General features: G+C 35.7%; 1 protein-coding gene across 5 annotated transcripts in view; it reads right to left on the bottom strand.

Moving 5' to 3' along the window:
• The window catches only part of TAFA2 (TAFA chemokine like family member 2), a 515,454-nt gene that overhangs the window by 4,198 nt on the left and 497,722 nt on the right, over positions 1–13,534 (bottom strand). The window contains exon 5 of one of the 5 annotated variants that reach the window (XR_009265588.1): positions 6,386–6,628. The exons of the other annotated variants lie outside the window; for them this stretch is intronic. The gene's annotated coding sequence lies outside the window, so the exon portion shown is untranslated. The remainder of the gene's footprint in view (positions 1–6,385; positions 6,629–13,534) is intronic. 5 annotated transcript variants of the gene reach the window in all.

Genomic DNA, 13,534 nt, shown 5'->3' with positions numbered 1-13,534 from the left:
TTTATTGTTTCTATCAGCTAAAATAATTGCTAGAAAGTGAAATTTTAAACGCAACTAAAAGAATGATCTAAATAAGCATAGACTGAAACCTGATTAAAACGATTTTTTCTCACCCCAGTTTTACACAATACTCCTATGTTATTAATCCTAAAACTATCCTAGCACATTTTATGAGATGAAGATAGGGCTTAAGTGGACTGTTTTAGATTCAGCCTTTGTAGGGGTGTCTGGGTGGCTCAATCGGTTAAGTATCTAACTTCAGCTCAGGTCATGATCTCACACCTCATGGGTTCGAGCCCTGCCATTGGGCTCTGAGCCTGGAGCCTGCTTGGGATTCTGTGTCTCCCTCTCTCTCTGCCCCTCCCCTGCTCACACTCTGTCTCTTTCACTCTCAAAAATAAATATTTTAAAAAATTATAGATTTAATTTTTGTAGATTACTCTGATCCAAAAATTGTGGTTTGGCCTGTGGAGTTCTACAATAAGGTCAGTGTGGCAATAATAGCAGTCACAGTGGATGTGTCATGCTACCTCTGGGCCCCTCAGCTTTCCCCTATGTAAAAAGGTTGCTGTGCAGATCAAATAGTATAATGTCTATGAAAACACCTAGCTCTGAGCACCTGGATGGTTCAGTCAGTTGAGCATTCAACTCTTGATCTCAGTTCAGGTCATAATCTCATGGTTGTGAGATCCAGCCTCACATCAGCTCCATGATGGGCATGAAGCCTGCGTGGGATTCTCTCTCTCTCCACCACCTCTCCCCTTCCCCCCCCCACCCAAAAAACAAAGAAAGTAAGAGTGAGTGAGAAAGAAAGGAAGAAAACACCTAGCTTTGCCAACTCTGGAGTAGTACAATGAAAGTTTGTTTTTTTTTTTTTTTAATGCACTAAAAGCACAATGAAAGGGTCACATTAATAGACATTCAGTCAAGTTAGAGAATTCCTACAGAATTCAAACAAAGGCTAATTGTCCTTTTCAATGTAATATAAATATGAACCTGTGTGAGAATGTATCAGCACCCTCCTTGATACCCTCCAGATGTGTACCAAATGAAATGGCAAAACCAAAGATTTAAAAACATAAAGATGATTTTGAATATAGGTGAATTATCAATTTTAATTGCCTAATACGCAAGACCCAATAATACTTAAAAATGAAACTGTCTAAAATGTAACACACAAACAAGTCAACCCTTCACAATTTAATGTGCTTCTTAAACAAGTGCAAGTTACTCAAGTCAAAGTTCTGGCAGACTAGTTGGGAAACAAGTACCATTCTACCCTTTGTGGACTATAAACTAGAACTTCCTGATATGCAAGGGTTGTTTAAGCAATATTTATGCAATCTAACATTTAAAAATGTTGCTTTCATTTAAAATTAATTTTTAATACACTACATTAAGCATCGCCTTATTTTCAGAACTCAAATATTGCTCTCTTTTCACTCAAGCTGTATCTTTTGGAAGAGGCCAAAGAGTAAAAAGTTTTAGGTGGTCAAGAAGATTTTCAGTAAAATGTTTTAGCTGGTAAGAAGATTTTCAGCAAGTTACCAGTAGCTAAAAGCAGGAGGTTATTAGAAAACCATCCTTACAGGATAGGAAATAGCATTTGCTACCATGAATGCACTGTCTTTTGGTTCTGAGGGCAATAGATATAAAATACTGCATGAAGCAGTGAAATGGTCTACAGTCATTATAGTTGTGCCTTGAGCTTTATAGGCTTTAATCACTACCTCAGTGAATTTGCTTTCCAAAGGCATTGTTTCACAAAGCTGTTTCTTTTTATGTAAGTCTTATTTGTGTGTGCTGCACACCAGCCAATTCAGCAAGAGAAACTACTTAACAGTTGAACACATGCAAAAGGCTAATAATAATAATGATAATAATGGCAGTTTTTCTAGTCACAAGCACAAAGCTATCTTGATAATGATCCACCAGGATGAAACTCACCTACTAACATTAAACAAAAAGCATTAATTCTTTAAGAATTACCCCCTTTTTAGCCCATCCATTTATCTCTCCCAACCTAACAAGTCTATTATAGAATACTGATTAGGTTTCTCAAAAATTTATGCTAAAATCACATCCTTTAAATCTGTTCACCAATTAGAGAAAATAAAACCAGGTAATAGCATATATAACATTAGTTAAGTGTGAAATTAAGTGAAGTCAACTATTTTATACTGTTTCTATTTTATGTTTTGAACATTATGAAGTATCCTCTGCCTATCTTCAAGATAAATTAGAAAGGCTAAAAAGGAAATTCAAGAATCTATCCTGTCCCCCGTGTAAAAGATGATTTTATAAAGTTCTTAAAATAATTATATTCATGGAGTCTGTAATTCCTTTTTTTTTTTTTTTCCCACTCAAGCCTTGCGCCTGCATTGTCAGGGGGAGACAACACACTATGGTGAGAGGCATGACAAAGTGTGGGCTCCGTGGGCACAGAGCCTAGGTTCAGATCTCTGCCTTAGCAATTTCTCACATTTTGGGGCTGAAGAAGTTATTTGAATTCCCTGAGCCTTAGTCTCCTGGAATGTAATACGAGAATTGTATTATCATCAGGCCTCATACATTTGCTATTGTGGTTAAATAAGACAATCCCTTGAAAGTCTCCAGGTAAATGCTTTTTAAATTATAACAGGTGGTAGTAGTCATAATTCCCAAACACGACACAAAAGATACTTAGGATAACTATTGGAGGGGGCAATACTGCTTATTTCTCTGTAAGTATTGATTTCAAGTTAATTTTCCATGTCTTCTAGAAACTGATCTTGCAATTATTCATTTCATATTCTTCTAATCATAAAAGTCATATAAAGAGGGGAACACGACCTTTTAGCCTGCTTTGGGAGTGAGACTATCTTTTCAGATGAGATGATACAGAGGAGCGGTTTAAAAGAATGTACCTGAGGCCATGCTTCCTAGGTTCAGTGCTTAGTTCTTCTGATAACTCAGTGTGTGACCTTGAGTAAAACAGGGACCTATATCATAAGGTTGTATGATCTGAGGAGCAAATAATAGGCCAAGTGCTTAGAACAACGCTAGGCACATAAACTCTATGTAAATGGTAACTATTATTCATACACACACACACACACACACACACACACACACACACACACTTCTAGGTATCTGAATGCAATGAATTCCTAGTTTTTGTTCCTGATTATTTCTGATCATACATCACTAGTCTTTATAGATACATAATTCCATTATTTTTTATTCTTACTTTGTCTTTTGCATCAGACTTTGCATACAGAACAAATATTTAGTAAATAATAAAGAAATATGTGGCGATATTTCCAAAAGGAGGTGGCAGGTTTAAATGGAGCACATGTCCAGTCTTCATAATACAGCTACTTAAATAACATCACAATAGGCACCATGTCAAACTCACATTCCGATAAATAAATGTAACTTACTTGATAAGAGTAAATGGAAAGCTAGATACCTTTATAATCCTAAAAGCTGATTTGAGTGAACTTTCCCTTGCGTGGAATATCATTGCTGCTTCACTGCAAATGTATTTTTTTAATGTAGCTCTTACAAGTACATGAATTAAGCTCTTCCCTTACTTTCTGTGTACAGAATGTGCAATTAAAACATCATCACTCTGCAGAAGCAGGTTTTCTCATTTAAACTAGAGAAAAGCTGCCATTGAGCTGGTCATAACTGTACATGAATGCACTTGTCCTATCTTAAAGCGCCTTATATACTGAGGTATTACAAAGTGAAAGACACCTGTCTGTCTAGGATAATCATTCAAGAGCAAGCTGAACAGACAGCTTTTAGGTATTGATGAGGCACTATAAGGCAATGACATATGAATCATCTTTATAATTATACCCCCTATAAAAAAAAAACTAAGGCTGTATTTTACTTTCTGGGCAATGGAGGTGATTCCTATAGACATGAAAACTGTTGGATTTTCATGCCACAGTTTAATTTTCCCTCCTAAGAATGTCTGGTGCTGGCTTGGCCTGAACATTTAACATTTGAGGCACCAAAAGCCATCTGTATAATAGTTCAGCTAGGGTCAGTATTTCTACTAAATGACTTTGTTATCTGTCCTATAAATTCTCAAAAAATCTAACAGCTTTGGATGTTTGGGAGTCATTTCAGACAACACAGAGCACTGCCCTAGCTAGCTGGTTATATTTACGTATAACACATGTGGGTACCAGTGTGGAAGCAGAAGATGGCATATAATCTAACCAGACTTCTGGAGAGAAGCAAAGCACCAAACATAACTGAGGAGACATGGCCTTATTCTGATAAAAGTTTTATACTAGTGTTACTACCTGCTAGTCTTAGAACAGTGGACAAGCCACTTAAAAATCTCAGAATCTCCAGGGCTTATATCTGTCAGCTCAGTCTGTCGGACTAAGTGAGCTTCTAATTCCCTTCTATCCCCAAACTACTAAGAGTTTTCTTAAGAAGCACTAATTCCAAATGGGATTAAGCTTTATTCTGATTACCTAAATTCACTGGTGGAACAACCACTGTGTAGAGTTCATTTTTCTAAGAAGCCTATTCATTATATTAGAATGCAGAACTAGTAAGCTTTTACCACAAACACAACATCTGTCACTGGCTTTCAACTTCATATGCTGTGTAAATGAAGATCTTGACTGGAAATGAATCTTTTGAACAGATGGACCTGCCCTATTTCTTGGAACTTTGAAAGCTGTACAGTGCGCCTGCCATGAACTCTTCTACGTGACTCATGAAAGCAGATGACTGTTTGCACTGCCATTTATGCACATTCATCTCCTCAGAAGCAGGTCGACTGATACTGCCTGGATGACATTCACTGCCAGCAAAACAAAATATTGCCTGATTTCTCTTTGGATAGTTAATAAATTCCTCTGGGACATCAAAGAAATTTAAGACTTTCCTTCTCCTGGCTCCTGTACACAACTTGTATTTATTCCAGGTGGAAAATGACCCCCAAAATGAAGATAATTCTGAAAGACAACAGGATAATGGGATCCAGTTATTTTTCTCTCAGAAACATTCAAAAGTCCTTAAAAGAGGAAAACAATTATTTTGAATACTTGAAGGAAATCTGAATAGACTTAAAAAAATATTCCACATACCAGCAGAGTTCCCACATTTTTAGAGACAGTGGAGATTATGAACTCAATCGGAAGGTACTTTACCTGCAAAATTTGATACTGGGTTCGTTTTTTAGACTCACCTCTAATTTATGAAGGAGTCATTTGAATTGATAGTTTTTATCCACTTTCTGACATAAAGCCTTACTTTAAAATTTTAAATCTGTTCAAGGATCTCACTTTTCAAGAGTTTCAGCTTCACTGCATATGAGGGCTGGCAGAAGGTACACAGTACAAATTGTGCTCAAAAGGTGAATTTAAGAGAAGTGGGTAGGGGAGAAGGGCTAAAACTTGATAGCCTAGGGATTACCAAGAACAACATGTTCTCTGAGCTTCCTGGATGGTTTGAGTTATAAATACAAATGGCTCTTTCCTTGAGATACCTGTCTGAGTAAAGAAGATGTTGTTGTCACCTGGAGAAGAACTTGGTGCAACGTGTACCAAGCCGCTACCATGCCTGAAGTAGCACATTCACCCTCTTCCCCAGCCCTGTCCTTTTCCATAATATTACATTAGAAATTATCCTACCATATGTGGCAGATCTTGGAAAAAAATTTGCTGTCTGTAACTTCCAAACCTAGAATGTATTTTCTGACAAACAGGGTAATATAGTCAGTGATGTTTAATATGTCGGGTGCTTTTGCCTCTTCCCTTCTTTTTTCTCAGTTATATTCTTCCCTGAGTTTCTTTTTTTTTTCTTTTAAGAATAATAGTCACATACCAGAAGTTTCAAAATCTCAAAGTTGATCAAAATATGAATCTTTAGCTACTTCTAATAGCTTAGATGCTAATTTGGCATAGCTGATTCAATTATAGAGCAATTTATGTAAGGATTGGACCAATAAATAAGAATATTATCTTCATTTGGGCTCAGTACTTTTCATGTTAACTTCTACATTAATAGGCAGGTTGAACACTGACAGAGGTCCACTAGTACACCCAAAGTTTTTATTATCCATTTCCTATGCTTGGAAAAACAATGTCAATGGCAGGGCCACTGTAGGTGACAATATTAGGTTCACCTCCTTGTCGCAGGGTTGTTTAATTGGTGGGCCTCATAATAGTTCAAAGAGCGATGCCCCCTCCTTATTTCTATAGGAGATAGTTCAATGCCTTTCTTTACTGAATACTGAGACAGTTCTTTGCTTTCTGATCCCTAAAGCTATACCAAGTTCATCTTTCACCCTGAAATCAGGAGCATCTGGAATGCTAATGGTAACTATAAGAAAGATTAGGTTACAGGTAATCCTGCAACACAGTGTACACACCTGCTCTGTGAGAAATAAACCAAGACGAGAGCTCATTTCGGGAGATGTTTTGAATCTTTACTCCTCAACGAAACTTCTGTCCCTTCCTTAGAATCCGACCAACACTAGGATTCGCCACACTAGTGCTCCAACGTGGAGCCAGAATATTTTTGAGTGTGGAAAAATCAAAAATTGTCATCAGGCACAGCAGAAACCTTCTCTTTCTACTTCTCCATTCGAACTTGAAGAGTTTTACACGTTTGCCTAAGGAACAAACACATGTCAGGTACTCCACTGTTCAACAGATTATTACAGGAAGCAAACCTGGGAGAAAGGGAACATTTCAACAAACATAAAGGGACAATGAGACAATAACTTCCTTTACGTCCATAAAAGTTCACAATGGAGATAGGTTTGCATCTCTCCTAGAGGATCACGAACTTGTAGAACATTTTTTTTTTAATTTCAGAAAGATACTCACAAATGGGACCTAAAATAAAAACACTTTTATGAGAAATTGATACAAAAATAGCAAGAATTTCTTGTGAATATTTTGAGAAGCGTTCTGCACAAACGTAATTAAAAAGTTCATTAAAGTCAAGGGAGAAAGTATATAGAAATTAGTACACCATCATTTTAATATAAAAGGGTAAGAGAACTATGCAAATAGTATTATGTAGTAATATTCAATCACAGTTCAAAGATTTAATATTCATGATCTTTCCTGAACAGCCATGTCTATGGTAATTTGTGATTTTGCTAAAGCATGAACCTAAATTGTACACAATTTAATGTTGATAAATGGGGCCAGGTCATTTAACCAATGTATAGGTCTAGCCACCCATAGGCATTCACAAGCCAGCTTTGTTATTCTCTGCTGATCAACTGTGTAATCCTCATTAACAGTCTGAATGGGATCCATGACATTTTACAGATATAGACTTGCAAAGGTTTGCTTTATAATCTCTTTCCCAAGCTACTCCAGAGATATCAAACATCTACTATTTGAATTTCAAATATTTGAATAATATTTGAGAGTATAACATAAATAACAATAACAAATAATAAAAATCCTATCAAGGAGTGGCTAACAATTTAGAATCAGACAATAGAAGGTTTTGGTAATATGAACCAGAAGTAAAACATTTCCTACATAAATTTGAGAGTTCAGGATAGTTAAAACCAATAGCAGGAGAAAAAATTAATAATGTTATAATATAGAAAGATGTCTCCCAATTTTGAAAAAAAAATGGAATATTTGAGTAATGAGAACCAACCCCTAATCCTCATCACACCTAGATCTCTCCCTACCTCAATGGAAAATGGAAGACTAAAATGATGGCCTGAGAAATAATGGAACTTTTGAGTTCGGGTCATCATGAGTACTTGATTTTATCCACACAGGTCAGAGCCAATGCAGTCATAAAGTGGGTCGGTGTCATGACTTGCCATAGACACTTGTTATAAAGGACGAAGCTGGAGGAAATTTATAGGAGCTTCATATCAATCCATCTACCCTCATCTCTCCATCTTCCCAATCCCTTCAGAGACAAACAGGCTTATCTCTAGTCATAACTATTTAATACTCACAGGACTTGATATGCCCATTCATATCTCCTTATCTTTATACATTTTTACCTTTGCCAGAAATCTCTTCTTTCAAACCTCAGAAGCAATGTTACCACTTCATAATTCATAAGCCTTTTGTGATTCATCCAGTCAGCACTTTGTCCATACATCTTTTATAAGACATATCTCATCATATTATGATTATTTAGTAATCTCTGTTTCTCGCACTAAGCTATGATATAGTAGGAAAAAAAAGATATTCAGCATACATTTTGTTTCCTCAGTGCTAAGCAGCATTCTAGGCACATAAATAATGCCTAATATTTGTCAAATGAAAGACTGAAATGATGGATGGGTGGGCGGATGGATAAATGAAAAAATGAATGAATGAAGGTAAGAGGAAAGTGATACATAATTTCAGGAGAAGGACACCTGGGACTACTATTTGGATTCTCTGTGAATAGCTAGGGGAACAATGAGGTGACCCCAAAGGTCAGTTCCTCCGTTTTTTATTTTTTTAAGATTATTCCCATGATTCTGTGGTTTCAGAATTTGAAATTATAGATATGCATGGGTCCTGACATCAGTTTCACATTTGCACCTTGGATATTTAAATTTATTCTCATTTGGAAAAGGTCTGATTTTTAAAACAAAATTAATTCATGAAAATAATGATGCAAGAAGATAATAGCAATGTGTGATGCTTTAATTGGTATTAGACTAACCACTTGGGATGTGGAAAATGTCCAAATAGATACATCAAGGTTGATTCCAGCATACTCATTACAGTTAACATTTCAGTTAGAAATTATCCTAATTTTTTAAATGCAATTCTCTCTTGAGTAATTTCCATACTGCTGCTTAACACTGTCAGGAAAATTTTCTCATGAAATATTCCGTGGTGACAATTATCCTACACCTAAGTATTACATGCTCACTTGACATCAGGTATGGTGTTACAAATGAAATACCAACAAATTTCTTATAATGGAACAAAGTAAACAAATTTCACAATGATTGATTCACTTCCAAAATAACTAATGTGAATTCAATCTCTCTTTCTTATATACTGATTATATACTCTATGTAGTTAGGATGCCTCACCCCTCCCCCTATTTCTTTTTTCAAATATAGAGGCTAGAAGGTTGGTTTTGTTTGTTTGTTTTGTTTTGTTTTGTTTTGTTTTTGAAAGAGAGAGATAGCAAGTGTGTGCAAATGAGGAAGGGGCAAAGGGAGGGAGGGAGAGAATCTTAAGCAGGCTCCACACCTAGCATGGAGCCTGATGTAGGGCTCAATCTCACAAACATGAGTCTAAAGAGTAGAAATAACAAATAACAATAACAGTAGAAATAACAAATAACAATAACCAATTAATGGACTGAACCACCAGGCACCCCTAGAGGCTAGTGTTTTAGAAGGCAAAGAGTTGATTTTTGCTTAGTGAAATGCAACAGACTCCATTTTCTGGTCTAGACTAGAATGCCAAAGACAGCTGATCCTTCTCCTCGTGGAAACCTGGAACCTTCCTCACCCTTTCCTTTGCCTCCACCTTTCAGATCATAATTGCTAGAATCAATAGACAACTTGGTGCACATTTATGTTCCCTTGTAACCCTCAGAATTATTCTTTGAGATTATCCCCATTTACTATTTACCGTTATTAGGCCTTGTTATTAATGACTGTTATCTTCAATTTACAGTTGAAAACACTGAAGTTCAGAAAAATTAAGCAAAACTTCTGGAAGATGCATCTAAGCAGTGATAGTCTAGGGACTGAGATCCTCATTCTGGGACTTCAAACCTACTAAAATAGGTACTGCATACCTGTTTCTTCCATTAATTTATTTGACTAATATTAATTGAGCACATAATAAGTAGTAGGGATACACTTGGGATATATTTTCCAGTTTGAGGAGTAGTCCTGCTTTACACCTGTTGTCCTGACTTTCTGTTGAACTTATCTTGGAAATATGTCCTATTATGGGCAATAAATTATATCTTCATTATATACAGTACTTATCTTTACTGTGGAAATTTGAATTTTAGTAAACAACGACTGAATGTTGAAATCTTAAAGCTACGAATGAATGATTCTTTAATACGGGAATTTAAGCCACTGTGGTTGCAAAAAAGGGAATATTTTTTGAAGCATAAAACATTTCTGAAATCCATTAAATCACATCAAGTTGGTAATAAATTTTTAAGGCTGGCATTGAGGAAGGGTTCCTAGATATATCTCTGTACTAACTTCTTCAACTTTTCCATCATAAAAATGAGACATTGAGGTTGTAATGTGAAAGACTGACTATAATATTATCAGTTACTATTGTAATCCAAGGTCATGAACTCAGAATCAAATTAAAGCCATGGCACACACTATTACCTTTGAGATAGAAGATTCATTTTAACAAAGAGGTCAAAAGAAGCTTCTTACAAAATCTAGATCTATTTTAAAACACTAATACTCCCTTAAGTATGAGGTTCACTTACTAGATATTTTTGTTATTTCTATTGCACCATAATGAAAAATATTTTAATGGCATCTTTCTAATCTTGAGTAAAATTGAAAAGTGATCATTGGGAATTTCAATTTCCCTCATTTTTTTTCTTTTCTTGACCATGAATAATTAAAAGTTGGCCAAGAGGTGGTGTGTCCTACATTTATTGAAAGTTCACCTACTGATGATGTTAAAAAAAAAAAAATAAATTTAAGACTTTCAGAGAATCAGGCAAGCAATAATTACAAGTAATGGTTAAGAGCATGGGTTAAGAGCATCCTCCAGCCATGGCTGGTTCTGACTTCAGTATCTTAAATGTGTGGCGCTGTTATTTCACTACAAAAAAACCTGTTTCCTTTCCTATACATGGAGATTGTCCCTGTCTCATCATACCACTATGAAGATTAAATGAAATAATACCTATAATAAGAATACAATAAATACTAACTTTTAAACATAAACAGTACCTTGAAATAAATATTTTCAAAACCATAAGTTTGTATACTTAACAACATTTTCAATATCCCATTGTCATTATAAAATATGAAATCTTATTCTATAATAAGACATTAAGTATGGATGTATTTCTGGCTCTCTGATACTATGTCCTTTCCAAAGCTATAAATTTCCTGTGCAAAGTCTGCTTTATTTTCAAAGGTTATGCTAGAGTCAGGATAAATTATAAGGAGGGTATATTATGCACATGAGGTCTAACACAACTTTTGTTATTTTCTAAGAGTAGAAACTTATATATAACACATTTTGTTGGAAATGTACTGAGGTTAAAAAAATCACTTAGGTTTTATTTGTTATTCCATAAATAGGAATTATTAGCTTCTGCTAATTGCTAAATATCTATAAACACTTTCAGCATCAGCTTCTACTTGCTGTTTTTGTGATTTAGTAAGAACATTAATGTTGTATTAGTAACAGCAAAATGGGCAAGAGTGGCTCAGGATTCAATAAAGCAGTCCTTTACTGCTGTACCAACTACTCCAAGCTAACTTCATCTTAAATTGCCATAGGCAAACAAATACAAAAACCTTAACATGAAGAGAAAAGAATAACCCACAAACCTAGCACATAAACCCTAGCATAACATTTCTTTCAGGTTAAGAAAACATTTTGACTATAAAGGGAAACTTTTTTGGTGAGAAGGTCTTTGAAATATACGAATGGATATAGAAATACCAGTTGAGTAATGACAATAATTGCAGTGTTCAGGGGGAAAAAAATGCCACCTTCATGTGGTAGCTTCTGATAAGTCCCTGAAGAGATGTTGCTGAAGAGCCATGGTCTAGTGGCTGTAAAGGAAAACCTGTATCTGCTCCTGCAGCGTAAGCCTAGCAAAGGTGCCTTTACAATTGATAAACACAACAGTTTCCATGAGGCCCATCTGTGGTAGCTAACTGGAATGGCCCAGATCCTGTTACCATCACAGACATTAGAATCCACATATTTCCTCTTTGTGGTCCCTTACCAGCATGATCTCTGCAGCTAATCCAAAAGAGAATAGGTGCATAGAACAACCTTGGAAGAATGTTTGCTTTTGAAAGCCCACGTATAATATGTATGCAGGCGGTAAGGGAAGATTTGAGGTATCTCTACATTAGTGCTTAATCAGGTTGACAACTTGGAATATAATGTTCATGTTTGAGTTCTGAAAAAGCTGGCTCATTGTATACACCTATTAACTTTATTGTTTAATGTATTTTACATAACAAGTAAATATAACCCTTACCCTTAAATAGGAACTATGTTGAGTGCTTTACAAATACTAACTTATTTATTCCAGACAGGGACCCTATGTGGTGGGTATACTATTGTCCGGATCTCACAGATGTGCAAACTGAGGAACACAGCTATTAAGTAACTTGTTAAAGGCCACCAGCTAAAAAGTGGCAGATTAGGGAAATGAATCCAAGTAATCTGACGCCAGAGACCAGTTTCTTAATCATTACACCATCCTTGAAGACATTCTCAACAGAACACAGCAACCATTTCTCATCAAGGCAAATAGGACCCATTGTAAAAATAGACAAACAGCTCCTGGCAATTCATCCATTGTGAGTGATTAAGGCAAAGCTAGTACAGCTCTTGGAAACGTTCTGGAGTCTCAGAGAAATTTTTTTTTCATGCAAAAGTCTTGTTAAATTAAAAACAGAATATTACTCCCTTCCCAAGAAACACTTTCTTGCTTATATATTAGACTAAATCACTAGGCATACTAGCTCTAGAATGTGTTTCTGACCGCTATGTTTCTTAGCTCTCTGTATGTGGTATGACTAAAGAATGAGGTTATATTCTTGAGAGTAATAATGGCTGTTGTTGTTCTTATAAAAAAAAATGCATCTGGGGCACCTGGGTGGCTCAGTCAGTTAAGCATCTGACTTCGGCTCAGGTCATGATCTCGCAGTTCGTGGGTTCAAGCCCTGCGTCAGGCTGTGGGCTGACAGCTCAGAGCCTGGAGCCTGCTTCAGATTCTGTGTCTCCCTCTCTCTCTCCCCCCCCACCCTCTATCTCTCAAAAATAAATAAACACTAAAAAAAAATTGTTAATGCATCCTTTAGGCATAAATGATTTAGAATGACAACTTTATAATTTACTTGCTTGCCTTATGGATCTTCTCAAAAGACTGGCATTTCCTAACTAATCTGGTATCTCATAATATGAGGTATATAACCTGAAGAGGTAGGTCAGAAAAAATATGTCAAACTTCCATTGTAGATGGGACAAGACAATGCGCAGAAGAACTGGGATCTCCATACAACAGAAATATTGTGACTAGATTTGTCTTTGGTATCTAGTTCCTAATATAATGACTGGCACTAAATAGGTGTTCAATAAATGCTTAGCAAATTCAGATTCAGGTATGATTTTGTTCTATTTCCATTGACAGGTACAACACACACAGTTTTTAAAAAAAACCTCCAAATTTATACATAGAGTGCCAAACCTGCACACATAGAAAACATCCTCTAGGCATATAAAAATATTCTACTTTTTAAAAACATTTTAAATTCTTTTTTGATATATAATTGACATTAGTTTCAGGTGTATAACATGATTCAATATTTATATACATTGCAAAATAATTACAACAA

The sequence above is a fragment of the Neofelis nebulosa genome, chromosome 8 (genome assembly GCF_028018385.1).
Source record: "Neofelis nebulosa isolate mNeoNeb1 chromosome 8, mNeoNeb1.pri, whole genome shotgun sequence".
Lineage (NCBI taxonomy): Eukaryota > Metazoa > Chordata > Mammalia > Carnivora > Felidae > Neofelis > Neofelis nebulosa.
This window is presented reverse-complemented; position numbering and strand designations above follow the sequence as displayed.